Consider the following 19,741-nt stretch of genomic DNA (forward strand, 5'->3'; position numbering starts at 1 on the left):
TTTGTTCAGCCCCCCGCGGAGAGTGTCGAATTTTAGCATGAATGCCAGTTCAGAGGATTCCCTTTCAAGTGCAGATTTGAAAGTCTTCTGAAGTAGGATGCATGTGATTAGGTCATTGAGACAGTATCCTTTCTCACTTAAATAGGCTGCTGTATTTAAACCAGTAAATCAGATTTAAGTTCATGTTTTGACCATGCTTGCTTCACTCAAGCATTTCAGTAGTTAAATACTAGTGGCCAACGTGCATATATAGGATTCTCTTCTGCCTGATTATTTGTGGAAAATGAATTTTCAGTTGTTACAAGCAAATATTCACATCAGACATGCTTGTGCACTCATCCGGAGAGGAAATAGCGTAAATATTACTCCCCAGTAGCAGCCTAACCTAAATATTCACAGAGTGCAGGGTAAAGCTGATGAAGTTTAATCAACTAGTAAATAATATGAGGAAATAGTGATCAGCTTATTTGTATTTTGTGAGCCGAATGTGACTAAATTAAGTTGCTCATTTGAAATTATTCACGTTACTTTAGAAATTTGCAATGTGACATTTAAATTTGCTGCAATCCTGACTTGAATTATCTGATTAATGATGCATAGTCTCCCATCCTTAGAAAGGGATACACATTTCAGAATTATTTTGAGTGAATAAATGAGTAAATATTAGTTTGTTTCCAGTGACTTATTTATTTTATTTTTTGGATGATTTTTGTGCTTTAGAATGTAAGCCTGCAACAATGTCCATGCCTATTATAAAATGTGAACACAGAGTCCCTAATTAGGAGACACAGTTGTGAGGAATCAGATCCCCTGCTAGGAATCTGGCATCTATTCCTTAATTTCCAGCCCTCATTTCACTTTGATAAATGTTAAGAGCCTCTTAACATTAGAAATCTTAATTGTTCAACTTCTGTGTCCCTGCTATGAAGCAGTGGACCATAGGGTCCCAGGTGCCTAGCACAGCTGTCTGTTTCTCAACTAGTCTGACATTCAGCTGGCTCATCATAGGTATCTACTACCTCCTTTTGAAACACTCCTGTCTGGAATTTTCTATGCCATGCTGCTTCTCTGTGACGTCATTACTAATGCCATTTTAGCAAGTCCAAACCAAATGCTTGTTGCCAATTAGAGATAAGTCTTTGTTCATTGTCTCACTTCAATTCCCCTCCATACCACGCAGGATCCCTAAATATCTCAGCAATTCATGGTAGGATTTTTTTTTTCAGAGTAGATTTTAATGGGTCTAACCAGCATAAAGGGTGACTGTGGGTGTCCGGCCCCCATGCATACGCCCCCAAATCAGTATTCTGTTTCTGCAGGATGAGAAGTTCACAACCAAATTTTCCAGCTTAGGTTCCTCTCTGTTTAAATCATTCTTCTTAACTTGGTTTTGCTGTCTACAGTGAGCCCTATATGGAGAAATACTGGAGTAGAGTCTAGTGTAAATTTCTCCTTCAATGCAGATCTTTAGAATCAACGCATCGGAGGGTATTGGGCCAGGATATTTTACCCTGTAATCCAGAGGAATGCAATCAGACGGACACACTCATTATTCCTGAATTTTTAAAAATGTAGCCTCCAATTTGTGGTTTTGCGGTATGTTTTGTGGTGGATGGTGAATGAAGTTATTCTTCACCAAATGGTCACTAAAACAGACTAGTGGGAGTGTATGAGTGTCTGCTGAGATGCCTTCTCTTGCTTTCTGTTGGTGACTGGCAGAAAATCTCCACCATGAAAGCATTGTTGGTATCAATAGAATTAGTGATGCTAAGGCAAACAAAGTTGGTCAGAGTTCTATCTATCATTTATACAAGTTTCAAAACTTTTTCTAAGTTGATTATTTTCCTTCGGAAGAGGACCAGGCTGTGGTCATTGATGGTGTGTCTAGACTACATCCCTCTTTCGACAGAGGGATATAAATTAGGCACTTTGAAATTGCAAATGAAGCTGAGACTTGAATTTCCTGTGCTTCATTTGCATAATCTGGGGAAGGGAAGACTTTTTTGAAAGATCCTGTAAACCTCAAAAAATGAGGTTTACAGGATCTTTCGAAAAAGGCTTCTATTTTCGAAAGAACTGCGTCTAGACTGTGGTTTTTCTTTTGAAATAGCGCTTTTTCGAAAGAACGCCATGATGCGATTATGCAAATGAAGCATGTGAAATTCAAATCCAAGCTTCATTTGCAATTTTGAAGTGCCTAATTTACATCCCTCTGTCGAAAGAGAGCTGTAGTCTAGACACACCCTGAGATATGGGCTGAATCCCAGGCTACATCTAGACTGTAAGTCTCTTTTGAAAAAGAGCGTCTAGACTACAACCAGTACTTTCGAAAAAGCAGTCTGGATGCTCTCTTTTGAAAAAGCACAGTTTACATTACATAGCGCCTTTTTTTGAAAGAGCACTTTCGAAAAAAGGCATTCTTCCTCGTAAAACGAGGTTTTCCGTGGTCGAAAAAACTGCCGTGTTCTTTCGATTTACTTTCGAAAGAACATGGCAGCAGTCTAGATGCAGGGGAAGTTTTTTCAAAAAAAGGCCACTTTTTTTTTAACCCTGTAGTCTAGACACCCCCTCTTCCCCCCAAGTGAATTCTTCTCGCTCCAGTAGGGGTAAAACATCTGGTAAGGACTAATAGCCACTAAGCTTTGTGTAGACCCCAGCGGACACAAGTGAACTGTGATTCCTCCTTTTGCTGAAGCTGTTAGCCAGCAATGCTGAGTGACGTACACACAACAGTGGGGATGGTGATCACAAATGGATTTCATTGTGCCACAGTATCTTAGATTCCCTGGGTACCATAGACCACAGGTTTATACAAGTGCATCTTGGAACTCTGGTTCATGTGTTACTGCATCACTTGAAAACCACTTTTCCCCATCAAGTGTTTGGCCATGCTTTTCTGGGCCAGGAAGTTCCAGTAACGGGCTGTGTAACTCAACATTTCCGCATTGCCACCCTGCACTCAAATGGTTCTACGGAAACTAAGTGGGTCAAATTCACCACTAGTGTTGCTCTGATGCAATGAGTGTGTCACCTCTGGTGGCACAGCGAAGAGTGTAGTTCCCTGTGCTAAAGGCTGCTATGCTTCAAACTTTCAAAAGTTATATTGGTACCACTACCAACCCTCTACAGGTCCGTGGGGCAACAATCAATTAAAATTCCAGCATGGGTTCCATAGGGTCCCTGGACAGACTGGCTACAGCAGGAATCTGCTGAAATGGCACCATACCATGTTCCCACCCATGCTGCCCAGTGTGAGTCAATAGCCACTTTCTGTCCAAAGTCAATGGGGTTTGCGGCAATGTAATGCTTCACAGAATGTGGTGCAATTGGAGCTGTGGGCCTATATCTGAGAGCACAGTTTGCCCTTAAACAGGACTTAGGTTTAAGATGTATTGCTCAGCATGAATTCCTCCTACTCCACTTGCAGAAGCAGAATTCAAGGGCCAAATTCTGATCTCCTTGGAAATTTCCCCTTTGATTTCAGTCCCCAACTAGAATTTCCAAGTAACATCTGCTAGCACAGCTGCTGGGTGGATTTCACATCCAAGCAGTGATGCATTTCTTAGTAGAATTTGCAGATTGTTACACTCCCAAACCAGGGACAGTTCAGTACAGGAATATTTAACGTGTGGTTTCTGTAGAGAGTAGCGTGCTTGGAGATTCAGCAGCAGAGGACCTCGTGCGTACTATGACCGTGTGTGGGTTTTTTGGATTTGAACTTTAATAAAAAATGCCCTGTTCTAACCTGTCCCTGGTGTGGGAGTATAATAATTCCAACTGTGGCCTCTTACTAAGTTGTTGCTTGGAATCATAATTGAGATAGAAAGTGGCTAGGGAAAGAGCATTGATTGATACAAGTGTTAATTTATAATCACCTGCAGACCAGACCTGTGCAGACCTGTCCAGAGGGACTAGGAACCATATGGCATCCCTCCTCGCCTGCAACCACTTGGCTTTGGGAAGGGAAACTGCAGGGCGCAGCTAGTCAGAGGCTGAAGGCAGCACAGCAGCTACGGAAAGCAGTTCCTCCAGGTATGAGCTGCACTGAAGTCATATTGCTTTCTGCAAGTTTTACTCCTAATGTTCTCTCTCTTGTGCAGATCGGCCATTTGCTTCAACTCTTTCTGCACACACACCGCTTTGTGCTCTTCCACTTCCTTCTTTTGTCTTTCCATCTAGTTAATCCTGTCTGAACATTATCCCACTGAAAAGTATGCAACAAAACCCAACACCAAAAAAAAAAAAGTCACAGAACTAACATGATGCTTGTGGCTTATATACTCTGCCCTTTTGCCTCCCCTGGGTCTGACTTGTGTATTTAAATTATAAGCGCTTCGCAGCAGGGATTCTCTCATTCTCTTTCATGTAGTGCTTAGCACAAAGGGGCTCTGTTCTTCACCATTATTTGAAAAAAATACTGTTCGGCAGTCAGACCATGATATTATTAGTCACCTGTATCTACAAGTACCATTCACATTTGTTGGAAAGTGAACAGGAACAAAGGGTTCCTTTGCTTTACATTTGTCATTTAATTCAACTTGAATTTTAGACAATTTGTTAAGCAGATTTTTTTTCAAGACAATGATTAACTGTAGTAGGGGAGTCTGGTGTGTGTTAAAATTGTCTCATGGTAGCTGGTCAGAGAAAAAAATACAGACGCTAGTAATTATAAAACACCTCGGCTTGTTCTCTTACAGCCTCCAATATTGAAGTAATGCTGTCACAAAGCATGCAGATAGGGTGTGCCCCTGAAATCAACATGTTCATTGCAATGTGTGCATTATGCTCCATGCACTCAGCTAACCAAGAAATGTGTTTATCTGGTGATAATCAAGTCATTGGAGTGTGTTATTACAGTGGAGCGTGTTATTGCAGTTATTAAATAGCTTTTCCTGCGTTTATAAAAAAGCTATTTTTCAATATCCTTTTGTATTATTGTACCATGAAAAAAAGGGTTCATAAAGGTTTTTTAAAGGTCTGTTAGCACTGCACCAATTTAGTTAAGCATTATAATTTTGTAAATGAACTCAAAATCATGAATAAAACATGAAATAGATTAAACAAGATGAATGGAAAATTCAAACTCAGTTTTGGCTAATGTGTGAGGTATTAATTCTCTTGAAATATCTTCTATATACAGTACTAACTGAAATTGTATTGGCTATTTAAATACTAACCCAGCTGTTTTCGTATAAATTTTCAATTTACAACAGTTTGGACCTGGAACATATATTGAGGATTAGTGAGCAGTTAGGGTTAAACTGGGACACTAGCAGGCAAACAACCTTTTACCCTGTCTGATAATGTCGTCCTGCAATAACAGAACAAGTAAGGTATTTAAATGTTTTTATTGCCAGATTACATCAGTCCTATTTTACACTGGACATTGGCTTTTTTTTCCTTCTCATTACATACCTATAGGCAGAGTTAAAGTTGTTTGAGTGACTTAATTGCATTTCCATGCCTTAGCATGTGTGGGTTTCTTTTAAGTGTACCTAGTTGTGGTGTATGAAGGCATGGACTCCGGCTGGTGCAAGCACGAAATCATTTTATTGCAAGATTACAACTATCTTTATACCCTCTCAACTTCCCAAAAGTCCACATCCTGCTTTTTCACAAACTGTGCTTTTTCACAGCCCCAACACAGCATTCTCGAAGGTCGTTGACTCGGGCAGATGTTGTTATTGTTGGCTCAGGACTCTTGCTTGGTTTTGTCCTTGGGATGCCCTGTCACGCGGCCAAAGCACTATACTTGTTGATTCTCTACACCTAGTTAGGAATTTTTTATGTTTATGGGACTTTATTTTGGAAAAACTTCAAATATAATGAATAGTCTTGCAGCACCTTGGAGACTAACAAAACATGTAGGTGCTATCATGAGCTTTCATGGGCACAACCCACTTCTTCAGATGAATGGAATTAAGGGTTCCCTGTTTCAAATACCTAGCAGAGAAAGAGAAGAGATGGGGAGTGAAAGAGAAGGAAAAAGAAGGAAAAAAGGAAAAAATATTTTCAGTTAGAGTGTCCGTGCTCAATGAAGCTGATGGAGTGAGCACAAAGTAATCTTAAGTATCTGGTGCTTGCTTATTTATATCATTAGGATGTGGAATGTAGTGGTAATCCAGTTAAGGTCTTTGTTTAGATCTCTGTTGTGGGTATCAATCTTGTAAATGAAATTAATCCCTGCAGCTTCTCTTTCAAGCTGATTTTTTGAAATTGGTTTGCATAATACGGTAACTTTGAGATCCATTAATGAGTGCCCGGGCAAGTTTAAGTGCTCTCCAACAGGTTTCTGTGTGTTACCTTTTCGAATATCTGATTTGTGTCCATTAATAATTTCTCAAAGAGACTGTCCAGTTTGGCCAATATATATGGCAGAGAGGCATTGCTGGCACATTTACAACATCCCTGTACTACTTTTACCCTTAAGTTACTAATAAATATTGTAAACTTTAACTTGCTCTTCAGATTTTGTCTAGCAATTTCTTTAGTTTTTTTTAAATTAAAAATTATACACATGAATGTGAATTACACTCGAAGGATATGTCTACACTGCACAGCTATCTTTCAGGATGCCAAAAAATTTTCAAAATAATGATGATGTTTCACCATCCCGGTAAACCTTGTTGCACGAGGGATAAGGGATGGCTCAAAATAGTGCATTATTTTGAAATTTGGTGCACCAAATTTCAAAATAATCTAGCTCAAATTGCAAATTTTATTTCGAGTTTAGGGTGCTGTGTAGATGCACCCAAACAGAATGCTACTATGGCATGGCTCTGTTGATTTTAGGATATGTAGAGATTTTAACTTCTTTCTGCAGATTTCAGCTGTTTGCATGGTTAAGTAGTCAAAATTAGTGATAAATCTCGTTCTTAATTTGCGAGGGATTTATTTTTTTGAGCAGCGGTTCTCAAACTTTTTGGCCTGTGGCCCACCCCACTCAACGCAGAGCTTTCCATGGACCACCAGACAGCCACTCATGATGACAAAGTGGAGGGGGTGTGGGTGTGGGGCCTGGCTTGGAAGTAGGGTGCAGGAGCAGGCTGGGCACCTAGTTGGAAGGTTGGGCGCAGGAGCAAGGGGGGATTCTGAATGGGAGGGTGCAGGAGCAGGGTGGTGTGTGTGGTCTACGCGAGGGAACTGGGGGTGCTTATGTGGCTCTGTGCCTCCCGCCACTCCCAGGCACTGCCCTGCTGCTCCCTTGCCTGTAATTCCAGCCAATGGGAACAATGGAGAAAACCTCCAGGCAAGTGAATTCCTGCGCTGCAATTCCCCTGGTTGGGGGTGGGGGAGGATGGTGGGAGGAGCAGCAGCATGCAGAACTGTTTCCTTCCCCTGCAAGCTGGATGTGACCTGTCAGGCTCCCACCACTTCCCTGCAACATGAAACCAGCACTGGCACTCCAACCTCGCCAGGGAGCTGGTGGGGGGTGGGGGGGGGGCATGGTGCTGATGCACCAGTGCACCACCTGTATCCATTGAGTATGAGATCTGTTGATTGTATCTGTAGAGCAGCAAGGAATGGAAGGATATTTATGACTAATATCTAACACACTGAAACATAAATCTAGTGCATTGAAAATTAAAGGAAGAAATTACACAAAATACTGACAGGTTTTCAATTATCCATCACCCAGCTCCATCAATGGTTTTTTAATTCCATTCTCCTTTTGGAAACATGATCTCATTTTTAAATGACTATTTGGTGTGACAGATGTTTCCCAAACACTTTTTCTTTACTATCACAAGGCACAACTCTGTTTTAAAATAACATGCCCTTCTTATCCAAGAAGGGACAGCAGAAGATTATGTTGCAACATCCATAGCTTAGTAGCCAGGGTCCTTTACTCCAAATGATGTTTATTTTATTCAAGAATTTTCTTCTTATCACTTCACTTCAGATTAACAATTTATACTTAGGCATAGGGGCAAGGGGAGGAATAGCTGTTACATCACCCACAGCTCAATAAATTTGACCTCTGTGCAGCCAACCTTTTGAAAAAATATTACTATTCTTGGGCCAAGTCTATAGCTCAGCTGAGTCCAGTGTTAGCCATTGGGATGAGAAATCTGTGCTAGTGCCAGGCATATTTTGTTGGCAGGCTGGATTGTACATAAACGGGCGTATACCAAATCCTGTTACCTGAACATAGTAGAACTCCAGTCATCTGAAGAAGTGGGCGGTGCCCATGAAAGCTCATGATATCATCTACATGGTTTGTTAGTCTTTAAAGTGCTACCAGACCATTTGTTGTTTTTTAAGTTTATAGTAGAAACAGACAGGCTCAGAAATCCGTGTGCGCCCATATAGTAAGTTCTGTGTTCAAAAACTTTACTCCTTCTCCCACAGAGACTCGGTGACATACAACACATGACTGGAATACTGGTCTAGAAGGAAACAGCTTGCTCAGGAAGGCCAGGAAGGGGAAAAAAGAGAGAAGCCTTATGAATCAAAAATGTATATACTTGGCCGGAGGTTGAACTGGAAATAGGGGACTGATTTGTTGAAAGTCTCTGGGTAAAAATAAAAGGGGTAACAAACAAAGGTGATATCATGGTAGGGGTGCACTACAGATCACCTAACCACAAAGAAGAGGTGGATGCGGCTTTTCATATACAGCTCACAATATCATCCAATGCACAGCACTTGGTGGCTATAGATGGGGCATTTCAGGTACCCAGACATGTTTTTGAGAAAGGCCCAGATTATCCAACAAGTCCTTGGAATGGAATGGAATGGAATGGAATGGAATGGAATGGAATGGAATGGAGTCAATTTTGGGGGTTTTCTTTATTTCAGAAGGTGGAACAAGTTGCGAGGGGAGACGCTGGCCTAGATTTGATTTTGACAAATAAGGAAGACCTGTGTGAGAATGTGAAAGCAGAAGGCAGCTTGGGTGGAAGTGATCATGAAATGCTAGTTCCTGATTGGAAGGAAGGTGGGAAGGAAATAGCACACCTTGGAAAGCCAGTCTAAGGGGAAAAACAATCCGAGAGAGCAGACAGTTTTCAAAGAGGCACTATTAAGGGCACAAGAGCAAACAATCCCACTGCACAGACAGATAGGTAGTATGGCAAGAGACCATCCGCATGTGCAGCCAGCAAACCCCTGCAGTCTGTTCTGCCATGCAGCCTGTGATCTCGGGTATCCTCCTTCCCGCACTGTTGGCAGCTCTTTATTTAATACAGGGGTGGGGAACCTAAGGCCCAGGGGCTGGATTCGGCCTCTGGCTTGTCTGGATCCAGCCCACAAGGCTCAGAGCCCCCCCACCCAGCACCGAGGAGCCTGTGTTGGTGCTCTGGTCTCCACACCACCTCCACGGGGCTGGACCACACAGAATCTACTAGATTCCGGGCAGACTCTGGTGTGCGAGGGGAATGTGGGGAGTGTTTCTCCTCAGTTGGGGGCCACCTCAGTCAGGGCTGGTTTGTTTTTTTAATTTCTTCTCACTTGTTTGCAGCCCCCCACCTGATTTTTCTTTGGCTCAGCAGCCCCCAACCCAAAAAGTTCCCCTCCCCTGATTTAATACATAAAAGGGCGTGATTGGGCCTTCTGTCAAGGGGGAAACAGATTGCTGGGCATCCACAGTGGCTTTAGTGAGGGCTCAATTATCTTTGGATCTGAGAGTATGTCTACACTACAGGCACTATAGTGGCACAGCTGCAGTTGTGCTGCTGTAGCGTATGCACGTGCCACAGCAATGGACAGGAGAGGGGAGGATCCATTGCTGTGGTAAATCCAGTCCCTCAAAAGGCCATCACGAGGTCAATGAGAGAATTCTTCTGTCAACCTAACAGTGTCTATACCGGGGCGGGCAAGACACGGCGGATCCAGCCCATCAAGCCTTTTGATCTGGCCTACACCCCAGTCCTTTGCCTCAAGCTCCCTTCTGCACCCAAACTCCATCCCAGACCCTGCAGCCCCTCCATAGAAATGTGTGGGCCAGGACCACTTACCAAAATCTTGGAATGGCCCCCATCAAAAATTATTTCTCACCCCTGGTCTATATGGAAGTTTTAGTCAAATTAACTATATCTTCCAGGTGTGCTTTTTTTTTTACCCTCCTGGCCAACCTAGCTAGGTTGACCTAAGTCTTAGGTGTAGGCCAGGCCTCAGTTCCACCTGTGGGCAGCCATTAGCACATTGGTGGCCAATAAGTGGTCCTCAGGTCAGATGTGGTTTGCCAGGGTTAGCCCCTGGAGGGCCACCAGAGGTTTTATTTACCTGCGTCTGATGGCCTGCCAGGGGCTAACTCTGTGTGTGGTCCATGTGCCCCTTGAGTATGTCTAGACTGCATCCCTCTGTCGGCAGAGGGATGCAGATTAGGCAGGTCGACATTGCAAATGAGGCAGGGATTTAAATATCCTGCACTTAATTTGCATAAAAATGGCTGCCGTTTTTGCTGACTCAGCACTTTGTCGGCAAAAAGCGGCAGCCTAGAACGGGAATCTGTCGAGAAAGAAAGCCTTTTTCGACAGATCCCCCTCTAGACTACCGCTTTCTGCTGACAAAGTGCTGAGTTGGCAAAAATGGTGGCCATTTTTATGCAAATTAGGCATGGGAAATTTAAATCCCTGCCTCATTTGCAATGTCGACCCGCCTAATCTGCATCCCTCTGCCGACAGAGGGATGCAGTCTAGACATACCCTTATTGCCCACCCCTGCATTAGCACCCTTCACCATAAATGGATCCATTTCCCTTTTAATGGGGAAAACTCCATGACTGATATAGGAAGGCGGAGGTAACTCTAAGAGAGTTAGTTTTATCTTTGTCCTTAATCCGCGCTCCAGTACAAATGCTTCTCCCCCATCTATCAATCAGGCTCCGTTTGTCAAAGGTAACAGCAATCTGAGGCGTATGGTCAGCTGGCTAGGACTGCATGTGGCACGTTCATGTTTCTAAACATCTGCAGGCAGACAAAAGCCATAGATATGTCACAAGAAATGCAAAGTACGGCGTTCAGGTAGCGTAGGCTTGCTCTGTACATCAAGGCAAAAATCAGTGACGTGAGAGTACCTCGTATAGTTCCCTCACTGTCTTCCATACGTAAAGAAACCTAGCTGTGTGGCTGTTTGGATGTGGACATATTGCTATTTATTATCCTGGCCCAGATTTCAGGATGGAAATGGGTCTCCTTTTGATTGCAGTCAGAAAAGTAAGCAAAAACCGGTGGTCCAATGCAAAGAAACCCCAGGCCAAAAACAAAGGATTTAAAAAAATAAAATAATAATATTCTCTAACTGGATTTTTTTCTGATCCTCTTGAATACTAATTAGCTGAAATAATGATGTAGATGCTTGAGCACTGATGTTAACAGGATCCAGTCCATATGGAGGTGCTAAAATTAATCATGAGTTACAATCTCCAGCAGTCAATCAGCCCACACATTTCTTCCTTAATGGCTTTAAAGGAAACAAGCAAACAAAAACAGCTATTTGCTATTTTCAGTCCTCCAGGTTCCTTGTATTACCCCCCTCCTCTTCCCCCCCCTCCCCCCCCCCCATATTCTTACAACAGTCTGCTAGGGGATAATACATGGCATCTCTGTGCTGTTCAGATGTGATCTTTCCCTACAAAAGTACATATGGATATCTTAGCTTGAACTGCCCCAGAGGGGGCATAGACAGGGCTTTCAGAAATGCACTCATAGATGTCCTAATTAATAGGTATCGTTAATAAGTATTACATCATTGCAGACCATGGTAAATGAAGAGGCCCTGGAAATCTGACAAGAACTGTAATCTGCATTTGTTTTTACTGGAAGATTGTTTCTTAAAAAGGGTTTAGCTGCAGGGCACAGCCAGGCTCCCCCTTATATCAGGCACCTGTAGAGTGACTTTCCTTCTAGCCTAGGCCAGAGTTTCTTAGCCAGTGGTACGAGTACCCTTAGGGGTACTCGAGAGAACTCTGGGGTTAGGTCAGCACAACTGAAATTTGGAGAAAACTATATTTTTGTTGTAAGTTTTAAGTGCTTTATTATTTTTTGCTTTTTACACCCATAAATTTCATCGCGCTCCAGGCTATGATTAAGTTGTTTAAACAAAGGTGTTGCAATAGTAGAAAAAAAATTGTGTGTCTGAAAACTGTAGGTAATAGGGGTTCTTATAATTTTTTTAAAGGGGTACTTCAAAAAGGTTGAGAAACACTGTCCTAGACAACGCTGCATTGCCCAAGACTCTTGCAAGGAAGGTATTGTGTGGAGAAAAATCCTAACCAATGATTCGCTGCAAACACTCAAGTGATGAACTTAAGTTTCCCACACCGGGGTCAAATAAGAGGTCAGAAGCCGTGTCTTTCAGTGCATGTGCAAATGAGGACAGCACATGCATGGCTATCTGGTGGTGAGTGGTAGAAGTAATTTTCAGGCCATTTCACCTCTTGGTTAGAGCTTGGAACTTGTAGGCAGGAAATACAAAATGAATAAAAGTATTATGACATGCTTTCCAAATGCTTGTCTCTTATGGATCTGAAATCTCTCTCTGATGAACTGTGTTAAGTATAAATATTTTCCTTTAGCTTTCTGAAAGGGAAATGCACTCAAAGGTCTAAAAAAGCCGCAACTCACTACTTCAGAAGTTAACTTATTTTTGGTGAAAGTAAAGATTTCTTTCAGGTGCTCACATTTTTCCTTGGTCTATGTACTTTTGATCAACATATTGATGCTCACTTTACCAGGGATCAATTTTCCAAAAACTAGTTTAACATTGTAATTAACGTTACAATTTAATTAACATTGTATGTGCATTTTGTCTAAAAAGCTAAGGTTTCATCAATTTTCCATTTTTGCCCTTTTTTAAAATTCAAATCTTGAAAACTTTACCTGCTCCAGTTGCACTGAGCACTTAGAAACCAGAAAATATGCACGAGGGGCACATTAACTCTTTACCTTTCTATATTGGAGCCAGGAGACAACAACCCCATATCCCTACTTTAGGAGGCAGACAAGTATCCTTGCCCTCTCCAATGTACAAATGGGATAACTGAAATTGCATAAAAGTGGGTGTGTCTAGACTACATGCCTCTGTCGTTAGAGGCATATAGATTAGACACATAGGCAAAGGCAAATGAAGCCGCGATTTAAATGATCGCGGCTTCATTTACATTTACATGGCTGCCGCGCTGAGCCGACAAACAGCTGATCAGCTGTTTGTCCGCTCAGCACGCTAGTCTGGACGCTCCCCTGCCGACATCAAAGCCCTTTGTCGGCAGCCCAGTTATTCCTCGTGGGATGAGGTTTACCGGGGCTGCCGAAAAAAGGGCTTTGATGTCGGCAGGGGAGCGTCCAGACTAGCGCACTGAGCGGACAAACAGCTGATCAGCGTGGCAGCCATGTAAATTTAAATGAAGCCGCGATCATTTAAATCGCGGCTTCATTTGCCTTTGCCTATGTGTCTAATCTACATGCCTCTGATGACAGAGGCATGTAGTCTAGACACACCCAAGGGGTTAAGGAGCTGCTCTAGGCTGAGCAAGCCCCACCACACCTACAGAAAATGGGAGAGGAGTTAAAAGGGAGCAGAACAACGCATTTGGTGACACACCAGGGAAGAGAGCAGAGATGCAATTCACAGCTTTTGAGGGAGGACAGGATCTCTTCCAACAGCTGCCTGAAGTCCCCTCCCTGTGAGAAGGGAGGAGCTGCTGTCCTACTGGTTTTCGTATGTTACCTTCTGTCATGTCTGACTTGTGTCTATTTCCCCTTTGGCTCAGAGACTGTTCGGTTTGGCCAATATCCGTGCCAGAGGGGCACTGCTGGTACTTGGTGGCATATATCTCATTAGCAGATATGCAGATGGATGAGCCCTGATGGTGTGGCTGATGTGGTTAGATCCTGTGATGGTGTCACTTGTATACATGTGTGGACAGAGTTGGCAATGGGCTTTGTTGCAGGGATAGGCTCTTTGGGACTTCAACATTGTTTTGGCTCTGCTTCTGAGTCTGCCATGTGAGCCTTTGAATACTTGCTCTTGGCCTTTCCTAAGTCAAAAGATTGCATTCCATACACATTTATGACAGCCAGGAAGGTGTCTGAGATACAGGTTTGCTGTCAGGCCTTATATGTAACATTCTTTTAAGACCAGGTAGCCTTGTGTCCTCACCCAAAAAGGTCGTATCAGCTTTTCATTTAAACCAGACAATATCTACATGTGTTCTTTCTCATATTGCTCTTGTATAAAGAGGAAGAATGTCGAATACCTAGGACGAAGACAAAAGGGCATTCATTTTTACCAGGACAGAACCAAGTCCTTCAGATCACATCGTATCTTTGGATCCAGGCAGTGTTAGCACAGATAATCTCCAGGTGAATTACAATGGCATATGGAAAAACTAATGCTCCTCGGCAAAGAACTTTGTTTCCCAAAGACTCAGACTAGTTCTGTCGCTTTTCTGAAATACTTTTCTATTCTGGATGTTTGTAGGGCCACTGTTTTGTCCTCAGCCCATACATTCACTTGTTAACTGCTGCATCAAGCTCTGGTGTGAACTTTGGCAAAGTTCAAAAGCTTCATAGGGGGGCGTGTTAGTCTGTAACTGGAAACACTTACAAAACAACAAACAGTCTCACAGCACCTTAGAGACTAACAAAACGTGTAGATGGTATCATGAGCTTTTGTGGGCACAACTCACTTCTTCTGATGAATGGCCATGATACCATCTACATGTTTTGTTAGTCTGTAACGTGCTGTGAGACTGTTTGTTGTTTTGTAAGTTTTTCCAGTTACAGACTAACACGCCCCCCCCCCCCCCCGTGAAGCTTTTGAACTTTGCCAAAGTTCACACCAGAGCTTGATGCAGCAGATCCTTTGACTGTAACCGTAGGAATCTTCAGCCATCGTCTCTAGTACAAAGGAAATGGAGGAGAGGTCAGGGTGGTGCTGCCCTTGTATAGCTTAGGGAGGGGCCACAAGTAGGTATAGGGTCCCATGTGCCACCCTGATGTGTACTGTTATGACAAACGAGTGCACTTGTGGTGCAACTTACCTACATGGAAAACACATCTGGGTATCCACCTCCTGAAGAACAGCTACAGAGCAGACGAGTAGCCATTTTTCTCTAGTTACTTCATTTTCTTTCTCTTGAGACAAGAAGCATGCCAGCAAAAGCAAAAGATCACGTACTGTATGGTCCATCTAGCACCAGTACTCTGTACCCCACAGTGTTGGCTACTGCATGAAAGGAAACCCTTTATACATGTTGTCCTCCGCACAACTGCTAAGATACAGTTTTATCCTCAAGCATACAACCATGGAACTTAGAAGTTCAACTTTTTACATCTAATTTTAGGTGAAATAAACATTTACTTTGTCATATTGAAGCTTTCAGGCTATCATCTCCCTCTGTAGATTTTGCTCTTTGTTTTCTCTTTGCCTTTATATTTGTTGTTTATAGTTTTAAAAACAGTTTCTCTTCTGCAAATTTCCTGTGAAACTCTTACACACTTGTGAAGCCTTTGAGCTGTCTAGGCTTGAATCCTGATTTAGACCTCTTTTTGTTCTCCAGTGGGTAGTAACATCACCCTAAACCTGAACTAGAATACTCTTTTTATATATAATATACACCTAAGCTTTGCATATTGCTCTCACACCGTTCTGGGTTCAACCAATTCCTGGCTCTTAATACCAAACCACAGGGATATTTAACACTCTATAACAACTTTGTATCACAGCTACATCCCTATATTTTTTTTAAAAAATCTTGTCTTGCTAGAGAACTCCGGAGTTACTAGCTACTCAAATTTCACTCCAGACATCTGTGCAGCTGTATCTCCTTTGCATAATGTCACTTTTTATTAAATCTGTGTGGCCGTAAGTGTGCCTGGTACTTCACAAAGTACTTCAGACACAGAGTCCCTGGCTTTAGGAGCCTGTATTCCAGATTTACAACATGCATTGGCTGTGAAAGTCAGTCAACAGCATGCTATAGATGAAAAAAATCACTGGCAAATTTCATAGTACTCCAGTGCCATTTGAAAGCTAGCAGGCTGAAGTATTTGTAAAATTGTTCAGTGCCACATTGGCATTAGTCTTTCTTCTCAAGAAAATCAACTTCAAATGTCACGTAATTTACCAAACGGGCAATTCTGGACTATATGTGCAATAGACACGGAGGTAACAAACATTTATCAGACAGACTCAACTGACAGCTGATTTAATTACCAGCAAGTCACCTTTCACATGGAAGATCAGAGTCCAGTCACTTGTGGGTGCTTTGTTAGTACTGGCTGTTTCAACCACATCAAGCCTTGCTTTGTGCCCCCCAGTACTGAAAACAGAAAATACGAATGGACTAAAAATGCAATCTGTGATATTACAGGTGTCACGATAGCACACACTGTAGGTAGGTAGATCTGGGCTTTTATTGTATTGCCTTGGTTTTGCATGCACACTGTTTCCTATTGTTTGATTTTTGAATGCTAAAATATCTCTTCTGCTATTTGACAAATGTTGAGAGTCACTTTCACCATTTTTAAGTGTTTCTTTTTATTATTATTCTTGTTCAACAATGACCTCTGGGCAAGGTCTCTCCTCTCTGACCCATATTACAACTGACCTGTGGGATTGCAAGAGACCACAATGAACTGCCAGTCACTTCTTCTACCCCCTACCACAATCCTCAGGAGTGCAGGGAAGCACAGACGCCCTTGGATGGTCTAGCCCCAAAAACCATCCAGGTGGGCTGATTTGCACCCATTCAATAGGTGGAACCGCTGCTGAGGTGAAGTGAGCTCCTATTGCAATGCAGCACCTTCTGCACCTACCTCAAATGAAGGGCTAAGTCTTGAGAGGCCCATGCTAGTCATTAGCATGTAAATATATTTTGAGAAGGCTGTATGCTAGGTTTGGAGGGGGGGAGAGTCAAAACACGTTACATGTTTCATCAAAATCACTCTGGAACATCTAGTATCTTTTTTAGCTACTGCGTCACCTCCCTCTGACAGCAATTTCCCTGGCTCAACATGATCATCTCAACAACTACTGGAACTATTAACACACAGGAAACACAGGAAAGAGATTAACACACACAATACAAGCCTTCAGAAAATGGCTGTTGTCGTTTCCTGTGGCTGCTCCTCCCACCTGTTGGCTTTTCAGATGCCGTCCACTTATCTAAGTCTTTCTATGTTTAAAAAAACCACTTTAATCTAACATAAGGTCTAAGGTGTATGTCTGGACACCAGACTACTAAGAAAAGCCCAGCATTTGTATTCATCTACGGATTATGGTGAAGCCATGTAGACATGCAGGCATTCAGGTACAGAAACATTAAAAACCCATCTGAAAATAGTACATTGGGGACTCCATTTTCCAATAGTACATTTTTCCCAATAGTTCACTGGGGGCTCCTTCACAGGCTTTGTACAAGTGTAACAGGCTGGGATAGAACCAGCAATTCCGTTTGATTGCAAGACATCAGAATTCTGCTGACATTTGTTCTTAGTAATACTAGTACACAGGGAAGTTTTAATTAAAAGGAAAAATGAAGCCCTTCTTCGTGCCATTTAAAATGGATTTTATAAAAACTGACTGTACAAGATAAAAAGCAGAACTGAGCAGAGGAGGGGTGTATTTATTAGGCCTCCTGCTTTTGGTTTCCACCTTGTTGCACTGAATTAGCATTCACGCATCTCATAGGTCTCATTTGTGCCAGATATGGACCTTGTCTTTGTGTACTTGAGGGGCTTTGAGCTTGGAAGTATGGAAGTGTTTTGGGGTGTTATCTGGAACACATATCAGAAAGGAAAGGCTAAGCATGCATTTCTTTATGCATAGTATAGAGGAAGCTTGTTTTAAATATTAAAGGTATTATTCTCCCCTGCTTTTTATCTTGTACAGTCATTTTTTTGTAAAATCTATTTTAAACAGCATAAAGAAAGGCTTCATTTTCCCTTTTAATTAAAACTTCCCTGCACACTATTATTACCAAGGACAGATGTCAGCGAAAACACCCACTTACATAAATAAAGCAGCCCGCTAAGCACCAAAATACAACACTGTGTAATTTTCTTGATTTTTGTTGGTGCACAGGCTCCAGCAGTATCATAAGTATCACTTTAAAACACCTCAGTCGCTTGACACAGGTCATTCCAGGGTTAATCTGCTGGAATGCCAGGACCACATTCTCTCTGACTCCTACATGGGCTTTTCTAGATAGAGGCTTAGAAACTGAGTGTGAATGAAGAAGCGTCCGTTCCTCCTCCCACACCACCAAAAACCAGGAGATCTGGCCTTCTAAACCTGCAGCAAGCCCCATTTTTGGATGTAACTTTTTGGATTGTATTTTTGGATATATCTTTAGAGTACCCTGAAGGAGCGAGAGCATCCACATGATAGCTGGGGACCTTTTTACCCTTTTGCCCCCTTCCCAGATCTTATGTCCAAGAAAGGAACTTGCTGTGGTCATCTGGCAGTAGGATTTTTAAGATGTTCACTATAGAAGAAAGTAAAAGACAATTTAAAAACAGATATGGGACATTCTGCTCCGCTCCCAAACTAAACAAAAGAAGAGTCTGCATTTTAAAAGCCTTCAGACATCTCCCCTTTCCAGCATGTTTTGGTTAAAAGGAGATTCATACGCTGACTTTCTTTTGCAACATTTTCAAACAAGTCATGTATGGTTCATGTATGTAACCCTTCTGCCAGGTGAAGCTAGCAGCAGGCAGGGCCCAGGTTGAATCTCTCCATCCATCCAACACAGAACTGGTTTGAGCCCCCACCCAGTAACCTGGAAATTCACACACTATCCCTGAGTGCCTCTGAGGTTATTTCTAGACTGCAGGCTTCTTTCGGAAGAAGCGTTTCCAGAAGAGATCTTCCAGAAAAGCTTATTTCGAAAGAGAGTGTCTACACGGCAAAAGTGCAACAAAAAAGCCACGTGCGCTTTCGAAAGATAGCGTCCACACTGATTGGACACTATCTTGCATTTCAGTTGTGATTACTGTGGACGGAGTATCCACCAGGGCATCTGTGCTTTTTCTTGGAGGCCTCTTCTTTCAAAAAAAACACTCTCTTCCACGTCCACACGTGCCTTTTTCTGAAAAAAAGCTTTTTCAAAAAAAGGCTTCTTTCTCGTAGAATGAGGTTTACAACTGTCGGAAAACCCCTCCGTTCTTTTGACTTTCTGTCGAAAACGCAATAGCAGTGTGGACGTTTTTCCGGAAAAACTCTGCAATGTAGACATACCCTGAGAGGCAATGCTTCCCCACATGCAAGCACAGAGACGGGAGGGGGGTACATCTACACTGCATACTTATTTCGAAATAAGCTATTCCGGAATAGTTATTTCAAAATAGCACGTCTACAGGGAAGCCTCAAAATTAGTCCAAGACAGGCTTCCCTAATGTAGACATGCTATCTCGATTTAGAGCCCCAGGAAGCACTGGAGAGAAATAACTTAGAATGGCCCTGGTGAGGGGCTATTTTGAAATAGCAGCAGTGGAGCATCTACGCACGCCTTATTTCAAAATAGTTATTTCAGTGTAGGCGTTATTCCTCATGTAGTGAGGTTTACAGATTTCAGAATAAGCTGTTGGTTATTTTGAAATTATTTTGAAATAACGGAATGGCTGTGTAGACGCTCGCATTGTTGTTTTGAAATAACGTTCGTTATCTTGAAATAACGGTGCTGTGTAGACACACCCTGAGTATGGAAAGGAAATTCTTAATAAAAGGGAGGGAAGTAACTTAGCATTAATTTGGGAAAAACACCACAGAGCTCATAATCAAAAACCACATGTTC

General features: G+C 42.4%; 1 protein-coding gene across 2 annotated transcripts in view; it reads left to right on the forward strand.

Moving 5' to 3' along the window:
- Window positions 1-19,741, forward strand: part of SFMBT1 (Scm like with four mbt domains 1) — a 181,206-nt gene that overhangs the window by 12,596 nt on the left and 148,869 nt on the right. Inside the window, exon 1 of one of the 2 annotated variants that reach the window (XM_025186971.2) lies at window positions 3,925-4,032. The exons of the other annotated variant lie outside the window; for it this stretch is intronic. The gene's annotated coding sequence lies outside the window, so the exon portion shown is untranslated. Of the gene's footprint in view, window positions 1-3,924; window positions 4,033-19,741 lie in introns of those variants that run through there. 2 annotated transcript variants of the gene reach the window in all.

The sequence above is a fragment of the Pelodiscus sinensis genome, chromosome 11, assembly GCF_049634645.1.
Source record: "Pelodiscus sinensis isolate JC-2024 chromosome 11, ASM4963464v1, whole genome shotgun sequence".
Classification (NCBI taxonomy): domain Eukaryota; kingdom Metazoa; phylum Chordata; order Testudines; family Trionychidae; genus Pelodiscus; species Pelodiscus sinensis.